Source organism: Coregonus clupeaformis, unplaced genomic scaffold, assembly GCF_020615455.1.
Source record: "Coregonus clupeaformis isolate EN_2021a unplaced genomic scaffold, ASM2061545v1 scaf2239, whole genome shotgun sequence".
Taxonomy (NCBI): Eukaryota; Metazoa; Chordata; class Actinopteri; order Salmoniformes; family Salmonidae; genus Coregonus; species Coregonus clupeaformis.
In genome coordinates, this window is record NW_025535693.1 from 59,294 (window position 1) to 77,952 (window position 18,659).

Consider the following 18,659-nt stretch of genomic DNA (forward strand, 5'->3'; position numbering starts at 1 on the left):
GGGTTCAGTCTCTCGCTGCCCGGATGTACTCCAGGTTCCGATGGTCAGTCAAAATGAGGAAAGGGTGTTGAGCCCCCTCAAGCCAATGCCTCCACACCTTAAGGGCTTGAACTACAGCTAACAGCTCCCTGTCCCCAACGTCATAGTTACGCTCCGCCGGGCTGAGCTTTTTGAGTAAAAAGCACAGGGGCGGAGTTTAGGTGGCGTGCCGGACCGTTGAGAGAGAACGGCCCCTATACCAGCCTCAGACGCGTCTACCTCAACCTGAAAGGGTAATGCGGGATCCGGATGCGCCAGCACCGGAGCCGACGTAAACAGGTCCTTCAGTCTCCTAAAGGCCCTGTCCGCATCAGCTGACCACTGCAGGCGCACCGGACCCCCTTTCAGAAGGGACGTGATGGGAGCTGCCACCTGTCCAAAACCCCGGATAAACCTCCGGTAGTAATTCGCAAAGCCCAAGAACTGCTGCACCTCTTTTACAGTGGTTGGAGTTTGCCAATTACGCACAGCGGACACACGATCCACCTCCATTCTCACCCCTGACGCGGACAACCGATAACCCAAAAAGGAGACCGACTCCTGGAAAAACAGACATTTCTCTGCCTTGACATATAGGTCGTGCTCCAACAGCCTCCTCAATACACGACGCACCAGGGTTATATGCTCGGCTCGGGTAGACGAGTACACCAGAATGTCATCAATGTACACGACCACCCCTTGTCCCTGCATATCCCGGAAAATGTCATCTACGAAGGATTGGAAGACTGATGGAGCATTCATCAACCCATATGGCATGACGAGATATTCGAAATGACCTGACGTGGTACTAAACGCTGTCTTCCATTCGTCGCCCTCCCTAATGCGCACCAAGTTATACGCGCTCCTGAGATCAAATTTTGTGAAAAACCGCGCTCCATGCAATGACTCTGTCATGGTCGCAATCAGAGGGAGTGGATAACTGTATTTCACAGTAATCTGATTGAGACCACGGTAATCAATGCACGGGCGCAACCCTCCATCTTTCTTCTTCACAAAAAAGAAACTCGAGGAGGCGAGAGAAGTGGAGGGCCGAATGTATCCCTGTCTCAAAGATTCGGCTATGTAAGTCTCCATAGCTTTTCTCTCCTCTTGAGACAAAGGATACACGTGGCTCCGTGGGAGCGCTGCTCCTGCCTGGAGATCAATCGCACAATCCCCCTGTCTATGAGGAGGCAACTGCGTCAGCCCTAGTTTTACTAAACACGAGAGCTAAATCCCCATATTCAGGCGGAATGTGCAGTGCGGGCACTTGGTTTGGACTTTCCACCGAAGTCGCCCCACGGAAACACCCAGACATCGCCCCTCGCACTGAGCAGACCACCCATCGAGAGCCCTCTGTTGCCACGAAATAGCAGGGTTATGGGTGCTTAACCAGGGAATTCCCAGCACCACTGGGTACGCAGGAGAGTCGATCAGATACAGCTGTATAGTCTCTTCATGACCCCCCTGCGCACACATCCTAAGTGGTGCTGTGATCTCCTAATCAACCCCGACCCCAACGGGCGGCTGTCTAAGGCATGAACGGGAAAAGGTTTGTCAACAGGTAGGAGAGGGATCCCTAAATCTAAACAAAACTTCCGATCAACAAAATTCCCAGCTGCGCCTGAATCTACTAGCGCCTTATGCTGGGAATGAGGTGCAACCTGTGGAAAACACACAGGTATACAAAAGTGCGCAACAGAAAGCTCTGGGTAAGTGGGACGTCTACTCACCTGGGAGGCCCCCCCCCAGTGCGTGGCCTGTTGTCTTCTCCCCCGGAGAACCCTCCCCAGCACCTGGCCGCAGTGTGCCCTCCACGACCGCACTTGGTGCAGGAGACAGGCCCCCTCGGGCTCCTCCTCCTCCTTTCTCTAGCGCCGGCACCCCCGAGCTCCATAGGGCTCGGCTCGGAGGTGCCGGAGGGCGGAATGGAAGGACCCCCCTCGGGACGTCCACGGGTGGCCAGCAGGGTGTCCAGACGGATGGACATATCGACCAACTGGTCGAAAGTGAGATGGGTATCCCTGCAGGCCAACTCACGTTGAACGTCCTCCCGTAGGCTACATCGAAAATGATCGATGAGGGCCCGTTCATTCCACCCTGCGTCCGCCGCTAGAGTCCGGAACTCTAGAGCAAACGCCTGTGCGCTCCTCCTCCCCTGTCTTAGGTGGACTAGACGCTCCCCCACCGCTTTGCCCTCAGGTGGATGGTCGAACACGGCCTTGAAGCGGCGGGAGAACTCGGCGTAGGAGATGGTGTTGGCGTCCATCTTCCTCCACTCGGCGTTAGCCCACTCCAACGCCTTGCCCGTGAGACAGGAGATGAGGGCGGAAACGCTCTCGTGTCCCGAGGGCACCGGGTGTACAGTGGCCAGGTAGAGCTCCACCTGCAGGAGGAACCCCTGACACCCGGCAGCTGTTCCGTCATACGCCCTCGGGAGCGAGAGCCGAATCCCCCTGGGTTCCGGACCTGGGACTGGTGGACCAGCCGATGGGGTTGGCAGGGTAGGTGGAGGTGTGGGTACCCCGCTGGCCTCCCATCGGTGCAGGGTGTTGATGACGTCCTGTAGAGCGGTCCCCAGTTGTCGTATCTGGTCATCTTGGCCGCGAACATGCTCCTCGAGCGACTCAGGCGTAACTGCAGATCCTGCTGATTCCATTTAGGTGTGTGATTCTGTCAAGGGGTGCTGAAGGTGGGTGTGGTGCATGAATCAAGCGCAGGACGCAGAAGCTCAGTCCAAAAGACTTAAGTGCAATATTCACGTAGAAAATAAGCACAATAAGCCCGAAGGCGAAATAACGGCGCACACAGGCATCAAACAAACGGCGCACTAACATGTGCGAAAAACCTCTCCAAAACACTGGAGGGAAGTACGTAGCTCCAACACAAAACAGAAGAGCAATCACACACAAAGACAAACACACACAACGAGAACTAAATAGGACACTAACGAGGACTAACAAGACACAGGTGTACAACATCAAGACAAAACCAAACGAACATGAAACATAGATCGGTGGCAGCTAGTACTCCGGGGACGACGACCGCCGAAGCCTGCCCGAACCAGGAGGAGGAGCAGCCTCGGCCGAAACCGTGACACTCACTGTACCTGTGGATGTATTTCAAGGCCTACCTTCAAACTCAGTGCCTCTTTGCTTGACATCATGGGAAAATCAAAAGAAATCAGCCAAGACCTCAGAAAAAAAATGTTGACCTCCACAAGTCTGGTTCATCCTTGGGAGCAATTTCCAAACGCCTGAAGGTACCACGTTCATCTGTACAAACAATAGTACGCAAGTATAAACACCATGGGACCACGCAGCCGTCATAAAGCTCAGGAAGGAGATGCGTTCTGTCTCCTAGAGATGAACGTACTTTGGTGCGAAAAGTGCAAATCAATCCCAGAACAACAGCAAAGGACCTTGTGAAGATGCTGGAGGAAACAGGTACAAAAGTATCTATACTGTATCTACAGTAAAACAAGTCCTATATCGACATAACCTGAAAGGCCGCTCAGCAAGGAAGAAGCCACTGCTCCAAAACCGCCATAAAAAAGCCAGACTACGGTTTGCAACTGCACATGGGGACAAAGATCGTACTTTTTGGAGAAATGTCCTCTGGTCTGATGAAACAAAAATAGAACTGTTTGGCCATAATGACCATCGTTATGTTTGGAGTAAAAAGGGGGACGCTTGCAAGCCGAAGATCACCATCCCAACCGTGAAGCACGGGGGTGGCAGCATCATGCTGTGGGGGTGCTTTGCTGCAGGAGGGACTGGTGCACTTCACAAAGTAGATGGCATCATGAGGAAGGAAAATTATGTGGATATATTGAAGCAACATCTCAAGACATCAGTCAGGAAGTTAAAGCTTGGTCGCAAATGGGTCTTCCAAATGGACAATGACCCCAAGCATACTTCCAAAGTTGTGGCAAAATGGCTTAAGGACAACAAAGTCAAGGTATTGGAGTGGCCATCACAAAGCCCTGACCTCAACCCTATAGAAAATGTATTGGCAGAACTGAAAAAGCGTGTGTGAGCAAGGAGGCCTACAAACCTGATTCAGTTACACCAACTCTGTCAGGAGGAATGGGCCAAAATTGACCCAACTTATTGTGGGAAGCTTGTGGAAGGCTACCCGAAATGTTTGACCCAAGTTAAACATATATATGTGTATGCGTATATGTATATGTTTCCCAGTCCCTGCCGATGAAAAACATCCCCACAGCATGATGCTGCCACCACCATGCTTCACTGTGGGGATGGTGTTCTCGGGGTGATGAGAGGTGTTGGGTTTGCGCCAGACATAGCGTTTTCCTTGATGGCCAAAAAGCTCAATTTTAGTCTCATCTGACCAGAGTACCTTCTTCCAAATGTCTGGGGAGTCTCCCACATGCCTTTTGGCGAACACCAAACGTGTTTGCTTATTTTTTTCTTTAAGCAATGGCTTTTTTCTGGCCACTCTTCCATAAAGCCCAGCTCTGTGGAGTGTACGGCTTAAAGTGGTCCTATGGACAGATACTCCAATCTCTGCTGTGGAGCTTTGCAGTTCCTTCAGGGTTATCTTTGGTCTCTTTGTTGCCTCTCTGATTAACGCCCTCCTTGCCTGGTCCGTGAGTTTTGGTGGGCGGCCCTCTCTTGGCAGGTATGTTGTGGTGCCATATTCTTTCAATTTTTTAATAATGGATTTAATGGTGCTCCGTGCGATGTTCAAAGTTTCAGATCTTTTTTATAACCCAACTCTGATCTGTACTTCTCCACAACTTTGTCCCTGACCTTTTTGGAGAGCTCCTTGGTGTTCATGGGGCCGCTTGCTTGGTGATGCCCCTTGCTTAGTGGTGTTGCAGACTCTGGGGCCTTTCAGAACAGTATATATATATATTGAGATCATGTGACAGATCATGTGACACTTAGATAGCACACTGGTGGACTTTATTTAACTAATTATGTGACTTCTGAAGGTAATTGGTTGCACCAGATCTTATTTAGGGCCTTCATAGCAAAGGGGTTGAATACATATGCACGCACCACTTTTACGTTATTTATTTTTTAGAAACAAGTTATTTTTTTCATTCCACTTCACCAATTTTGACTATTTTGTGTATGTCCATTACATGAAACCCAAATACAAATCCATTTAAATTACAGGTTGTAATGCAACAAAATAGGAAAATCGCCAAGGGGGATGAATACTTTTGAAAGGCACTGTAACTCAGTACAGATTACTCGAAAAATTCTACAGTAGGCCTGGATTTTTTTTACAACAGTCATTTGGCTGGATGTTTACATACATACACCAATTGCATATCATTACAGTTGCTGGGTTGATCTGTTAAAATAGCCTCTGAGCTGTCCTAAAGGTAGGATGCACCTTTTGAGGATTTTCAAATCCAAACTGCAGATAAGATCGGGCAATGCATTTAGGAGCTCTTGTTCTGTAATAGCAAAAATCCTAATGTGGTCCTAAAGTGAGCTAAGATAAAGGTGTTACCAAAAAAGGGTGTTACCCAAATGAGTTTCTGTTGATAGGACATGGCAGTGTTGTTTTACAATGTTCAGAATGGCATGTGACTGTGGCTTATACATACAAGGAAAGAGAACTGAGAACTTCTTGTTGTTTTTGACTTGGGGTTTCAGGTATTGGAGTCCTTCTTTCTCATTTACTTTTGAAACAGCATCCTCGAGCCACAGTCAGAGAATACAAATATTAACACAACATTACATTTTGACTGCAACAAGGTAAGACAAGTCTATTTTCCATAAATCATCTATTGTTTGTGGACTTTCTATTGAATGGTTAGCTTTAGCTCTTATATCCTTGAAAAAACTCCATTAATGTACTTACTGAAAGCACACCACTGTTATTGCCCATACCTCAAACGTATTATTCCACACTCTTAAACTTACTTAAGTTACTTGAATAACTTTATAACAAAATAAGTAAATTTTGTGTTTAAATGACCATTATTTTTTATTTGTGAGGTATTTGAATGCCCTAAGGCCTCAGGAAAACTTGCAGACAACAGTGGAGGATCAGGGGCCTATATAAAAAACTAGTCTCAGTCCTGACTTAAAACCTGCTTAAAAAATCCGAAAAGGTTTACATATCACTGTCCATCAATGATCCCCAACCTAATTTACTGAGCCTGTGCAATTGTGACAAATATGATGGATATATGTTGCTCTAAGAGTTGTGTGAAGTTGGTAGAATCTTAATGAAAATGATTCACAGCTGTAATGGCTGCCTAAGGTTCTTCCACCAAATATTTACTCAGGGCACTGGAGACTTATCCAATTATAATATTCCAGTTATTTATTAGGTTTTTTGGGGAACATTTTCTATATCTTTCTTTCACTTTGAAAGTCTGGAGTAGGTTGTGTAGATTTAAATTTAAGGCAGGAAAATGTGAAAAAAGTTCAGGGGGTGTACACCTTCTATAGGCACTGTAAATCCAATGACATGGGGAAATGTTTTGTTGATTTCACATTGAAATCACATTAGTTGACAACTTAACCAAATGTAAATCAAAACTAGATGTTGAAATGACGTCTGTGCCCAATGGGTTCTATTACTGATACTACTGTGTAATTAATTTAACTACTTTTCTAAATTGAACTACTTTTATTGCGTTTTCAGGATAAGATGTCTGCTGAAAACTTCAATGATAATCCTGACATAAATGATATTAAGAACTATGCCAGGTTCACCCCAACAGAGAATTCAGCCAAGGCAAAGGAGCCCCTGGACCATTTGGAGAACGTGACCCTTAACATCGCAGGGGAGAGCGGGGTGGGAAACTCCACCTTCGTTAATGCCTTACTTGGACTCAGGGACGAGGGCGAGGGAGCAGCAGAAACCGGAGTGACCAAGACCACCATGAAGGCCATCAGATACAGCCACCCTACCATGCCTAACGTGTACATCTGGGACCTTCCCAGTATCGGCACCTCAAACTTTAAAGCCCCAAAATACCTGAAGGAGGTCCCGTTTGAAACCTATGACTCCTTCATCATCATCAGCACAAACAGATTCAAAGAGAACGACATCATGCTGGCAAAAGAGATCCAGAAGATGAAGAAGATGTTTTACTTTGTCCGGTCGAAGATCGACAATGACATCCGGGCCGAGGCACGCAAGAAGGACTTCAGGGAGGATAAGGTGCTCTCCAAGATCAGACAGAGCTGCGAGGAGAACCTGAAGATCATTGGGAACCCTAAAGTCTTCCTTATCTCCACCTTTATTTGAGCTGGGGAAGTATGATTTCCAGCAGCTAATTGACTCCCTGGGGAAAAACCTGTCAGAACACAAGAGGTCTGCCTTAATCCAGTCTCTGCCAGTTTGCTCCGGGATCATGATTGAAAATAAGAGGAAGGAGCTTTTCAAATCTGCCTGCGCTGCAGCTGCTGCTGCCTCCACCACAGCAGCCATACCCATCCCGGGCTTCTCAGTGTGCTGTGAGATTAGTATTATGCAGGCCTTCTTCCACAAGGCCTTCATAGCCTTTGGACTGGATAAGAAATCCCTCCAAAGACTCTCAGAACGTGTCAATAAGCCGGTGGGTATACTGAGATCAGCGATGAAGTCTCGCTTCACTGGGGGAGTCGATGAGAAGATGGTGGCTAGAATGCTGCGTACAAAAGCCATGGTGGCAGCCAAGACTATCGAGGTTCTGTTGGCTGGCATACTTTCCTTTGGTAGTATTGGGGCAATGGGGGTGGCCTTTGGCACTACACTACACCTTCTGCACGAGGGAATAAAAGAGATGGTGGAAGATGCTAAAGCAGTGCTCATGGAGGCAGGCTTACAATGACTGTAAATGTGCCTTAAGCTTTCGCTGTAGTGGACATGCCATATCTAAAATGCATCTGTAGCAAGCTGCAGGGTGTAGCACAAAGGTGGGTCGTGAGAGACAATATAGAGATCCAGCTCACAGGAGCATGGTTAATATTAGTATCGATAAATAGAACTCCATGTATCAGTGGTAAAACAACGTATTGAGAGAACAAACTAAATTCAACATTTTACATTTAAGCTATAAAGTTGCTTGTTATATACCTTACATTGGTCGTTTTACGAATTGAGTACATTTTGTGTAGTGTAACTTGGTAAAATAAAATATATAATTTTACCATTTTGTCATTAAGACCACATGTTCAACTTAATAAAATAAATATGTTTTCCCATCTCAAGGAGTAAAAAAGTATATGGTAAGTGCCATTACAGTAACAGCGTTGATCATAACAGGGCTGAGGTTCCATCATAAATCCCCTTGACAGGGGGAATGGAAGCCTGTTGTGTGCAAGCTTCACAAGAAAATAAACATTGTTTAAACATTTCTATCATCTATGGGTAACAGGGTTGATGTGTTATGGTTATCTAGCTAGAGTATTCAGCATTGAGTGTGTGAACTGGCGTGGTTAGCATCCCGGTCTTTTGTTTCATATGATGGATTGATTTGAGACTGGTTCAGCTAGCAAGCAGACACTAGCTAGCTAGCTAAAGTTAGCTAGCAACTTTTTGTGCACATTTAGAATTTCATAAATACTGATTCTACCACCACAAAACACCTTAGCTAGATGTAGAATTAGGTTGTGAAGGCATTGGCTAGGCCTGGCTCCCCAGTGGGTGGGCCTGGCTCCCAAGTGGGTGGGCCTATGCCCTCCTAGGCCCACCCATGGCTGTGCCCCTGCCCAGTCATGTGAAATCAATAGATTAGGGCCTAATGAATTTAGTTCAATTGATTGATTTCCTTATATGAACTCTAACTCATCAAATTGTTAGAAATTGTTGGTGTTGCGTTTATGTTTTTGTTCAGTATAATTCCAATATCATTAGAATTATGTATATGTGGAAATTGCGTTGAAAATTCCACATCGAAACTTAAAATACTTTTTCATCCTATATTGTGGGGTCTGAAACACAACCAAAACTAACTGCAAATGCATACAAGTTTGTAGAGTCACAAGTTTGATGTAGTCATTGCGTGCTAGGAATATGAGACCAAATACTAAACTTTTGACTAGTTTATTTGTATGAATATTTAGGGGTGTCAATCATTTTGACCTCTACCTTCTTGAGAAAAAAAAAGTATAACTTGTTAAACAAAATCTCTTTCTCTGAGCAATTGTATTAGTTTATACGTACTTTCAGAAAGTATTCATACCCCTTGAATTTTTCCAAATTGTGTTGTGTTACAGCCTGAATTTAAAATTGATTAAAATTGAAATATTTTGTCACTGGAATTATGTTTTTAGAAATGTTTACAAATTAATAAAAAATGAAAAGCTGAAATGTCTTGAGTTAATGAGTATTCAACCCCTTTGTTATGGCAAGCCTAAATAAGTTAATAAATCAGTTCAGGAGGAAACATGTGCTTAACAAGTCACATAATAAGTTGCATGGACTTTTTTGATTTTTGAATGACTACCTCATCTCTTTACCCCACACATACAGATAATTGTAAGGTCCCTCAGTCGAGCAGTGAATTTCAAACACACATTCAACCACAAAGACCAGGACGGTTTTCTATTGGCTCGCAAAGAAGGACACCTAATGGTAGATGGTAAAACAATTAATAAGCAGATATTAAATATCCCTTTGAGCATGGTGAAGTTATTAATTACACTTTGAATGGTGTATCAATACACCCAGTCACTAAAAAGATACAGGTGTCCTTCCTAACTCAGTTGCCGAAGAGAAAGGAAACCTCTCAGGGATTTCACCATGAGGCCAAAGGTGACTTAATTACAGTTACAGAGTTTAATGGCTGTGATAGGAGAAAACTGAGGATGGATCAGCAACATTGTATTTACTCCACAATACTAATCTAATTGACAGAGTGAAAAGAAGGAAGCCTGTACAGAATACAAATATTCCAAAACATGCATCCTGTTTGCAAAAAGGCACTAAAGTAATAATGCAAAAAAATGGTCAAAGCTATTAACTTTTTGTCCTAAGTGTTATGTGTTGTATTGGATTTGCCCCAAACATTACTGAGTACCACTCTAAATACAAAATAATTAAAGATCAGCAGTAAAATAACAGTAACAAGGCTATATACAGGGGGTACTGGTACAGAGTCAATGTGCGGGGGCACAGGTTAGTCGAGGTAATTGAGATAATATGTACATGTAGGTAGAGTTAAATAAAATCAAATGAAATCAAATTTTATTGGTCACATGCGCCGAATAAAACAGGTGTAGACATTACAGTGAAATGCTTAATTACAGCCCTTAACCAACAATGCATTTATTTTTTAATAAAAATAGTAAAATAAAACAACAAAAAAGTGTTGAGAAAAAAAGAGCAGAAGTAAAATAAAATAACAGTAGGGAGGCTATATATACAGGGGGGTACCGGTGCAGAGTCAATGTGCGGGGGCACCGGCTAGTTGAGGTAGTTGAGGTACTATCTATGCATAGATAATAAACAGAGAGTAGCAGCAGCGTAAAAGAGGGGTGGGGGTGAAACAATGCAAATAGTCTGGGTAGCCATTTGATTAGCTGTTCAGGAGTCTTATGGCTTGGGGATAGAAGCTGTTAAGAAGCCTTTTGGACCTAGACTTGGCGCTCCGGTACCGCTTGCCATGCGGTAGCAGAGAGAACAGTCTATGACTAGGGTGGCTGGAGTCTTTGACAATTTTTAGGGCCTCCCTCTGACACCACCTGGTATAGAGGTCCTGGATGGCAGGAAGCTTGGCCCCAGTGATGTATTGGGCCGTACGCACTAACCTCTGTAGTGCCTTGTGGTCGGAGGCCGAGCAGTTGCCATACCAGGCAGTGATGCAACCAGTCAGGATGTTCTCGATGGTGCACCTGTAGAACTTTTTGAGGATCTGAGTACCCATGCCACATCTTTTCAGAATCCTGAGGGGAATAGGCTTTGTCGTGCCCTCTACACAACTGTCTTGGTGTGTTTGGACCATGATAGTTTGTTGTTGATGTGGACAACAAGGAACTTGAAGCTCTCAAACTGCTTCACTACAGCCCCGTCGAAGAGAATGGGGGTGTGCTCGGTCCTCTTTTTCCTGTAGTCCACAACCATCTCCTTTGTCTTAATCACATTGAGGGAGAGGTTGTTATCCTGGCACCACACGGCCAGGTCTCTGACCTCCTCCCTATAGGCTGTCTCATCGTTGTCAGTGATCAGGCCTGCCACTGTTGTGTCGTCGGAAAATTTAATGATGGTGTTGGAGTCGTGCCTGGCCATGCAGTCATGGGTGAACAGGGAGTACAGGAGGGGACTGAGCACGCACCCCTGAGGGGCCCCCGTGTTGAGGATCAGCGTGGCAGATGTGTTGTTACCTACCCTTACCACCTGGGGGTGGCCCGTCAGGAAGTCCAGGATCCAGTTGCAGAGGGAGGTTTTTAGTCCGAGGGTCCTTAGCATAGTGATGAGCTTTCAGGGCACTATGTTGTTGAACGCTGAGCTGAAGTCAATGAATAGCATTCTCACATAGGTGTTCCTTTTGTCCAGGTGGGAAAGGGCAGTGTGGAGTGCAATAGAGATTGCATCATCTGTGGATCTGTTGCGGCGGTATGCAAATTGGACTGGGTCTAGTGTTTCTGGGATAATGGTGTTGATGTGAGCCATGACCAGCCTTTCAAAGCACTTCATGGCTACAGATGTGAGTGCTACGGGTCGGTAGTCATTTAGGCAGGTTACCTTAGTGTTCTTGGGCACAGGGACTATGGTGGTCTGCTTGAAACATGTTGGTATTACAGACTCAGTCAGGGACAGGTTGAAAATGTCAGTGAAGACACTTGCCAGTTGGACAGCGCATGCTCGGAGTACAAGTCCTGGTAATCTGTCTGGCCCTGCGGCCTTGTGAGTGTTGACCTGTTTAAAGGTCTTACTCACATCGGCTACGGACAGTGTGATCACACAGTCGTCCGGAACAGCTGATGCTCTCATGCATGCTTCAGTGTTGCTTGCCTCGAAGCAAGCATAGAAGTAATTTAGCTCGTCTGGTAGGCTCGTGTCACTGGGCAGCTCGCATCTGTGCTTCCCTTTGTAGTCTGTTTGCTTGTAATGGGTATGCTTGTAATCGTTAAGGACTTTTCAGGATAAAAAATAAACGGAATGGAGCTAAGCACAGGCAAAATCCTAGAGGAAATCCTGGTTCAGTTTGCTTTCCACCAGACACTGGGATATGAATTCACCTTTTGGCAGGACAATAACCTAAAACACAAGGCCAAATCTACACTGGAGTTGCTTACCAAGAAGACCGTGAATGTTCGAGTGGCCGAGTTACAGTTTTCATTTAAATCTACGGCAAAACCTGAAAATGGTTGTCTAGCAATGATCAACAACCAGTTTGACAGAATTGAATAATTTTTTTAAGAAAAATGGGTAAATGTTGCACAATCCAGGTGTGGAAAGGTTTTTTAGAGACTTACCCAGAAAGACAGCTCTAACCATAGCCAAAGGTGCTTCTACAAAGTATTGACTCATGGGTGTGAATACTTGTGCAAATGAGATATCTCTGTATTTCATATTCAATCAATTTGCAAACATTTCTAAAACCATGTTTTCTCTTTGTCATTATGGGGTATTGTGTGTAGGTGGTGAGAGAAAAAAAATCAGTTTAATCCATTTTAAATTCAGGCTGTAACACAACAGAATGTGGAATAAGTCAAGTGTTATGAAAACTTTCTGTATAATTTCCTCCCCAAAATGTTTTTGCATACAATATAGCTCAGTATTTTAATTATTTATTTTATACAGTCATTATTGCTCATCTTTATCAAGGGTGTCAATAATTTTGGACCCCACTGTATGTATATTAGGTGTTTGAAATTATGTAGCTGTCACACTCTGGCTCTGGGGACTTTATATGTTGAGTCAGGGTGTGTAGATTCCTTGTGTTTATGTGCTGTGTTTGAGTGTCTAGTTGTTCTATGTCTATGTTGGCCAGAGTGGCTCCCAATCAGAGGCAACGAGTGTCAGCTGTTGTGGGTTGTCTCTGATTGGGAGCCATATTTAAACTGTATGTTTTCCCTTGGGTGTTGTGGGTTTTTGTTCCGTGTCGGTATTTGTTTACCGTGGACTTCACGAGTCGTGTTTTGTTTGGTATACTTTAACTAATTAAAGTCATGTTTGTTTCACACGCTGCGCCTTGGTCTACTCACTCCTACGACGATCGTGACAGAAAAACCCACCATAAAAGGACCAAGCAGCGTGTCCAGGAGCAGGCAGCCTGGACATGGGAGGAAGCGCCAGGAAAGGAGATGGAGAGGCTGGCGATGGCCCAGGTGGGCAAATCGTGGTCCTGGGAGGACATGCTCGGGGGCAAGGGACCTTGGGGTAGGATTAAGGCCCTGGCGAGAGAGGAGCAGCGGCGTCAGCAGTGCCATCGTCGGACGGACGAGAGGCACCCCCAATAATTTTTTAGGGGGGGGCACACGGCATGGGCGACTGGGCAGCAGGAGGCTGCCACAGGGCGAAATGGGAGACGAGGAGAGAAGGCCACCGGGTTACGGGAGCCATTGGCGAGAGGAGGGAAGGAAGTTGTAGAGGCACGGCGAGAGGTACTGAGGTGTATTGCCAGTCCGGTCCGGCCCGTTCCTGATCCCCGTTTAAGGCCAGTGGTGTGTGTTCCCAGTACGGTCCGGCCTGTTCCTGCTCCACGCACCAAGCCTACGGTGTGCGTCGACAGCCAAGCCCGGCCTGTTCCTGCTCCACGCACCAAGCCTACGGTGTGCGTCGCCAGCCCAGCCCGGCCTGTTCCTGCTCCACGCACCAAGCCTACGGTGTGCGTCGCCAGCCCTGCCCGGCCTGTTCCTGCTCCACGCACCAAGCCTACGGTGTGCGTCGACAGCCCAGCCCGGCCTGTCCCTGCTCCACGCACCAAGCCTACGGTGTGCGTCGCCAGCCCAGTCCGGCCTGTCCCTGCTCCACGCACCAAGCCTACGGTGTGCGTCGACAGCCCAGCCCGGCCTGTCCCTGCTCCACGCACCAAGCCTACGGTGTGCGTCGCCAGCCCAGCCCGGCCTGTCCCTGCTCCACGCACCAAGCCTACGGTGTGCGTCGCCAGCCCAGCCCGGCCTGTCCCTGCTCCACCCACCAAGCCTACGGTGTGCGTCGACAGCCCAGCCCGGCCTGTCCCTGCTCCACGCACCAAACCTACGGTGTGCGTCGCCAGCCCAGCCCGGCCTGTTCCTGCTCCACGCACCAAGCCTACGGTGTGCGTCGACAGCCCAGCCCGGCCTGTCCCTGCTCCACGCACCAAACCTACGGTGTGCGTCGCCAGCCCAGCCCGGCCTGTCCCTGCTCCACGCACCAAGCCTACGGTGTGCGTCGACAGCCCAGCCCGGCCTGTCCCTGCTCCACGCACCAAACCTACGGTGTGCGTCGCCAGCCCAGCCCGGCCTGTTCCTGCTCCACGCACCAAGCCTACGGTGTGCGTCGCCAGCCCTGCCCGGCCTGTCCCTGCTCCACGCACCAAGCCTACGGTGTGCGTCGTCAGCCCAGCCCGGCCTGTCCCTGCTCCACGCACCAAGCCTACGGGGTGCGTCGCCAGCCCTGTCCGGTCTGTCCCTGCTCCACGCACCAAGCCTACGGTGTGCGTCGTCAGCCTGGTCCAGCCCGTTCCTGCCACTCGCACCAAGCCAGGGGTGCGAGTCGTCAGCCTGGTCCAGCCCGTTCCTGCCACTCGCACCAAGCCAGGGGTGCGAGTCGTCAGCCTGGTTCAGCCCGTTCCTGCTACTCGCACCAAGCCCGGGGTGCGAGTCGTCAGCCTGGTAAGACCGGTCAGCTGCTCCACAACGGAGCGTAAGCAATCCGCTCCGTCAATGTCCAGTCCAGATCCAGCCAGCGGGTCAGACCGACCAGGGGCGCTACGGGGGAATTATGGAGGGGTGGTGGTCAAGCCCGGAGCCGGAGCCGCCTCCGAGGAGGAATGCCCACCCAGCCCTCCCCTGTTTGGGGTTTTGTTGAGGCGCGGTCGCAGTCCGCGCCTTTGGGGGTACTGTCACACTCTGGCTCTGGGGACTTTATATGTTGAGTCAGGGTGTGTAGATTCCGTGTGTTTATGTGCTGTGTTTGAGTGTCTAGTTGTTCTATGTCTATGTTGGCCAGAGTGGCTCCCAATCAGAGGCAACGAGTGTCAGCTGTTGTGGGTTGTCTCTGATTGGGAGCCATATTTAAACTGTATGTTTTCCCTTGGGTGTTGTGGGTTTTTGTTCCGTGTCGGTATTTGTTTACCGTGGACTTCACGAGTCGTGTTTTGTTTGGTATACTTTAACTAATTAAAGTCATGTTTGTTTCACACGCTGCGCCTTGGTCTACTCACTCCTACGACGATCGTGACAGTAGCATTGTTTAGTTTTTTTGACATTTTATTTCACCAAATTGTTTCAATGTTAATAATAAAATGGTATGTTTGAATTAACGTCATTGTTTCAACATCATGCTGTCAACTTAAATTATATTGAAATAAAATGTGAAGCCAGAGTATAACAATTTCTGCTTGAACAATGACTCATTTACATTTAAGTCATTTAGCAGACGGACTCCAGTGGTAAATGAGGGGTAATGCACTTCAGTGAGAACGAGTCTATCTACCATCCAAATGCCTACCTCTGTGATGAGTGTGATTAGAAGGAGTCAGGCGCAGGAGGGTGAATCACAGAATACAGAGTTTATTCCGTCGTACGCAGTTGCGCTAGATAGCGACAACAAAATACAGGCACAGGGAAACAATCTACCCCGGCAATACAAGGTACGGGTAGCTCCAACAAAATACAGGCACAGGGGAATAATCTATCCCGGTGATATAAAGTACAAGTCGCTCCACCGCGCTACAATCACCCACAAGGACAAGGGGGCAGAGGGAACACTTATACACGGACTAATGAGGGGATATGAACCAGGTGTGTATAATTGACAAGACAAGACAAATGGAATGATGATATATGGAGCGGCAGTGGCTAGTAAGCCGGTGACGACGAACGCCGAAGCCTGCCCGAACAAGGAGGGGAGGCAGCCTCACGGAAGTCGTGACAACCTCCATGTACCCTGCTAAGCAAACAAGGTGTGTTCAGTTCAGCTGCGCTATCATGTCAACACATTTAGACATTGATCAGCTTCCATACTCATTTGTCTTTGAAACTATCTACATTGGTCAGTCCAAAATTACTTTTTAATTCTGTCATGGAAATAAATGTATTTCCTGTTACCAAGTCATTTACGGTTTCTATGCCTTTAGATTTCCATGTGGACCAATTTACTGGTGAATTCTGAAAAACTTTCCAAGGATTGTTCCATAAGGTTGTATTTCTAGGAAGTGATATTGGTTGTTGTAGAATACGTTTCATTTTCTTCCATATTGTTATAGTGTTCTTACCTATGAAGTTGTTCATATTCTTAACTTTATCCTTTGAAAAGCACAGGTTGCTATTGGTAGTGGAGATGTTGAGGAGTGAGCTGAGGTAGAAGGGGGACTTGCCTAAGAGGGACTTGTAAATACAGTGCATTCGGAAAGTATTCAGACCCCTTGACTTTTTCCACATTTCCTTACATTACAGCCTTATTCTAAAATGGATAAAATAAATGTTTTCCTCATCAATCTTCACACAATACCCCATAATGACAAAAAAACTGGTTTTTAGAAATGTTGGCAAATGTATTAAAAATAAAAAAAATTTTCTTCTCAATTAGTCTGTCATAGTTGACGTGTACCTATGATGAAAATTACAGGCCTCTCTCATATTTTTAAGTGGGAGAACTTGCACAATTGGTGGCTGACTAAATACATTTTTACCCCACTGTAAGTATTCAGACACTTTGCTATGAGACTCGAAATTGAGCTCATGTTTCCATTGATCATCCTTGATTGGACATGATTTGGAAAGGCACACACCTGTCTATATAAGGTCCCACAGTTGACAGTGCATGTCAAAGCAAAAACCAAGCCATGAGGTCGAAGGAATTGTCCATAGAGCTCGGAGACAGGATTGTGTCAAAGCACAGATCTGGGGAAGGGTACCAAAACATTTCTGCACCATTGAAGGTCCCCAAGAACATAGTGGCCTCCATCATTCTTAAATGGAAGAAGTTTGGAACCACCAAGACTATTCCTAGAGCTGGCCGCCAGCCAAACTGAGCAATCAGGGGAGAACGGCCTTGGTCAGGGAGGTGACCAAGAACCCGATGGTCACTCTGAGAGAGCTCCAGAGTTCCTCTGTGGAGATGGAAGAACCTTCCAGAAGGTCAACCATCTCTGCAGCAGTCCACCAATCAGGCCTTTATGGTAGAGTAGCCAGACGGAAGCCACTCCTCAGTAAAAGGCACATGACAGCCCGCTTGGAGTTTGCCAAAAGGCACCTAAAGGACTCCGACCATGAGAAACAAGATTCTCTGGTCTGATGAAACCAAGATTAAACTCTTTGGCCTGAATGCTAAGCGTCACGTCTGGAGGAAACCTGGCCCCATCCCTACAGTGAATCATGGTGATGGCAGCATCATGCTGTGGAGATGTTTTTCAGCGGCAGGGACTGGGAGACTAGTCAGGATCGAGGGAAAGATGAACGGCGCAAAGTACAGAGAGATCCTTGATGAAAACCTGCTCTAGTGCGCTCAGGACCTCAGACTGGGGTGAAGGTTCACCTTCCAACAGGACAATGACCCTAAGCACACAGCCAAGACAACGCAGGTGTGGCTTCGGGACAAGGCTCTGAATGTCCTTGAGTGGCCCAGCCAGAGCCCGGAATTGAACCCGATCGTGCAAAGAGAAAAATTTGCAGTTTTATAGCTAATCTCATGCTATTCTACACATTTTGCCATGAGACAGAAAATGTAGCATTTTTAAAGTTAAATAAAGCTAAAATATAGGTGTGTTGACTGTGATAAATGCACTTCATTATGAGCTGTCTTATTTGCTAAATGAACAAATGAAGTAGGCAGTGGAATATAGTCATAGAAGCAGTGACATAGCTGATCTTAGCAATGCGGGTGTATTTACATAAACTAGCGTTTCTTTCAATTGTATTGCACAAAAATAGTCTGCGGGAAGCCAGAAGTTAAATATAATTTCATTTCAACTTACTGTGCCGGTGGGCAGGAAGGTTGGTCATTACGAAGGGGGGAATTTGAGACAAAATCTCTAAAGGATCTTATTATTAAACAGACTTTTGAAACATGGGTCTGTTGTATACCCACTTCCTCTCTGCTTACCTCGTGTCAAAATAAAAGTCCTGCACGTCCGCCATATGTGGACAAACTGGGAATAACTTGTGGGGGACTTTCATTTTGACACAAGGTAAGTAGAGAAGAAGTGTACAGGTACAGGCTAGTAGTTGATGATGGTCTCTTGGATCCAGGGCAGCAGGACACAGACCTTGGTGTAGACACCAGGGTAGTTGGGCTGGGCACAGCCAACACCCCAGGACACATTTACATTTACATTTACATTTTAGTCATTTAGCAGACGCTCTTATCCAGAGCAACTTACAGGAGCAATTAGGGTTAAGTGCCTTGCTCAAGGGCACATTTACGTCATTTAGCAGACGCTCTTATCCAGAGCGACTTACAAATTGGTGCAATCACCCTATAGCCAGTGGGATAACCACTTTACACTTTTCTTTTTTTTTTTTTTTTTTTTTTTTTTGGGGGGGGGGGGGTGAAGGATTACTTTATCCTAT

At 46.7% G+C, this 18,659-nt stretch overlaps 1 pseudogene; it reads left to right on the forward strand.

The window, feature by feature from the left end:
• Positions 1 to 6,660: 6,660 nt before the first annotated feature.
• LOC121585358 lies at positions 6,661 to 7,828 on the forward strand (annotated as a pseudogene).
• The last annotated feature ends 10,831 nt before the right edge of the window (positions 7,829 to 18,659 follow it).